Genomic DNA, 1885 nt, shown 5'->3' with positions numbered 1-1885 from the left:
TTCGGAGTTACTTGTCTCGAAAATGGATGTATCTAGAACTTAACATACATCTAAATACATCCATTTCTGCGACAAGTAATTCCGAACGGAGGGAGTAGCAGCGAGGGACAAGTGAGTGTGGGATCAAGGCGGTCAGTGAGGGTAGCCGCAGTGATGCACATCATGAACTATCGATGTTGTTTATATATGGATGCATGTATGTCTCAAAAAAGAAGGTTTATATATGGATGTAGAGAGGAAATTCTGAACTCCTCCCCTTTGTTCTTCTTCTTCTTCCCCAAGTCTCCCTGTTCTTCTCTCCTACCCATGAAACTATAGATTTGTTGTCCCAATCATAGGTTAGGACGTTAGGTCATAACAAAATCATGTGATCTGTTAGGTCTCTTCGGAGGAGCAGCCACGGCTCCGCTGTTCAAACCCAGTGCGTTGTGTAACAGGTCTCAGATCCATGGAAGACAAGTTCCTCACCGAGATTAAGGGGAGAAAGGACATACAAGGGGATAGAAAAAGATGAAATTGACTAGGTGAAACAACTGCTCGGGATCATCCCACTATTAACCAGCCATCCAATGAAGTAGCCTCCATGACCAAAGTGCTACTTCCGTGTTTGCCCTAGCATGCAGAGACCAAAAGGCCATGCCAGAGCAGCATCAATGAGCTAGCCATGTTCACTATGTTCATTCACTTCCGTGTTTGCTCTACATGATGCATCACTCAAATGAAAAGAACTTGCACACTTTCTCTCAGCTAGCTTCCCAAAGCAACCCCATCGTTTGTAATTTATAGAGGTACATTATTGCCCGTGTTTTATTAATGCATGCCGACCAATAATTTCTCAAAAGTTATAAAGATTTGGTACTTTCTTGTATAGCTTGTTTGGTTGGAGATAATTGAAGAGAGAGAAACGGAAATTTAGACGTTCTGCGACACAAAGTAACTCCTTTGCGGAATCTGATAATATAGGAAGGATTGTGCGTGACAACTGGGAGTATAGCTCGTAACATTTTTAATAACAGGTAGAATGGTTTTTAGGAGAGAACTGTTTTACATAGAACATCTTGATACTTTGTCATAACTTATATTCTCATCACCTACAAAATCTCACGCAATCCCCAAACTCACCCAATATGTCTGCCCGGATAGTTCGGAGAAAAAAGCGTGTGTAACGACCCTCTTCCCAAACCCGCCCCATTTGTCCAGACCCGTATGTGGGGAAGAAATGGGAGATAACTGGGAGACCCCATTGGAGGGGAGGACAAATGTGGCTCAGCAAATAAGGGCTCAAATTAGGCACTTGCCCTGTGAACGAATGAGTTGGCGCCAGAAGCACTACAGTCACATTTTGAGCTTCTTGGAGAGCAAAAAGGGGGTGACAAGGCTTGAAGTCCCACTTGACCATGTGGCAAAAGCCTGACATCTAGAAGAAGGAAACGATAGACTCAAAAAAGAATAAGAAGGAAACGATAAGACTGGCTTTGCTCCTCCTACTAATTAACCAGCCAGCCAACGTAGGCATCACTATCCTCGAAGTGCGCCTTCGCATCCCGTTGCTTCTCAATCCTAGAATGGAGAGATGGAAGGGCCACACCAGAGCATTATCGATGAGCTAGAGCTGCTTGGTCCAGTTCAGTTTTCTGTTTGCCGTGCATGATCCATTACTATGTTTTCTGCGAGCTAGCTTCTCAAAGCAACTTAATCGGTAGTTCTAATTTATAGAGCTGAGCTGAGTTTCATTAATGCATGCCAACCAATAAAGAAGGTTTGATACTTTCCCCTACATTTTATTTGGTTGGAGGCCTCTTGGAGCGCATGGAGTGACAAAGACCAGACCATGAGTAATTAGCTGAAGGCCTCACCCGAGCCCATGTGCTGAAGGCCTCTACGA

The sequence above is a fragment of the Triticum dicoccoides genome, chromosome 6B, assembly GCF_002162155.2.
Source record: "Triticum dicoccoides isolate Atlit2015 ecotype Zavitan chromosome 6B, WEW_v2.0, whole genome shotgun sequence".
Classification (NCBI taxonomy): Eukaryota; Viridiplantae; Streptophyta; class Magnoliopsida; order Poales; family Poaceae; genus Triticum; species Triticum dicoccoides.
Note: the sequence above shows the minus strand (reverse complement) of the source record.